This window comes from Geospiza fortis, unplaced genomic scaffold, assembly GCF_000277835.1.
Source record: "Geospiza fortis unplaced genomic scaffold, GeoFor_1.0 scaffold102, whole genome shotgun sequence".
Lineage (NCBI taxonomy): Eukaryota > Metazoa > Chordata > Aves > Passeriformes > Thraupidae > Geospiza > Geospiza fortis.
In genome coordinates, this window is record NW_005054373.1 from 2,866,017 (window position 1) to 2,866,727 (window position 711).

Sequence of the window (711 nt, forward strand, 5' to 3'; positions counted from 1 at the left end):
CCAGGCCATTCCTTGGCATGTGGAGTGCCCACCTGTGAACAAAGCAAGGTGGTGTCACCCAGGTGACTCCTCCATGGGTGTCTGCCACCAGCAGGTGTGTGCCAGGACTGTGGGCAGGTCTGAGCAGGCAGCATGAGCAGAGGCACAGAACCGTATCCTGGCCCTTCCCAGGGGACACCGGTGGCTGTGCTGGGTGGAAGCAGCAGAAGCCCGGGTGAAAAGGCAGCAGTGATGTTTCCCATGTGATGTCTCTCACCTCCTGTGCTCCCTCCCTTGCAGGACGCACCGACATGCGGCCGGAGCAGCCCGGGGAGCCGCGGGGAGCGGAGAGCAAAGTCCCAGTGCCAGGAGCCGGCACCGGCAGCAGACCAAGAGCTCCCAGCACACCAGCACAGCCACCAGCATGGCCAATGGCGTGGCCAACGGCGTCACCACGGCCAGGGGTGTGGCCAATGGCACGGCCACCAGCACGGCCAACGGCACAGCCACCAGCATGGCCAATGGCACAGGTGACCAGCGCTCGTGGGAGGTGGGGGCAGAGCTCAGGGATATTCACTCTAGAGAAAATGCGTGCTGGGATTTGTAATGCATTTTGTAGTGCCCAGGAATTTTGTCCCTGTGCATTGGTGGGTCTCATTCTGTCTCTTCTGCAGAGCATCTGTAGCTCTTCAGTCTCCCTTCCATGAGGGTTTATAATGCTTTTTCCTACAA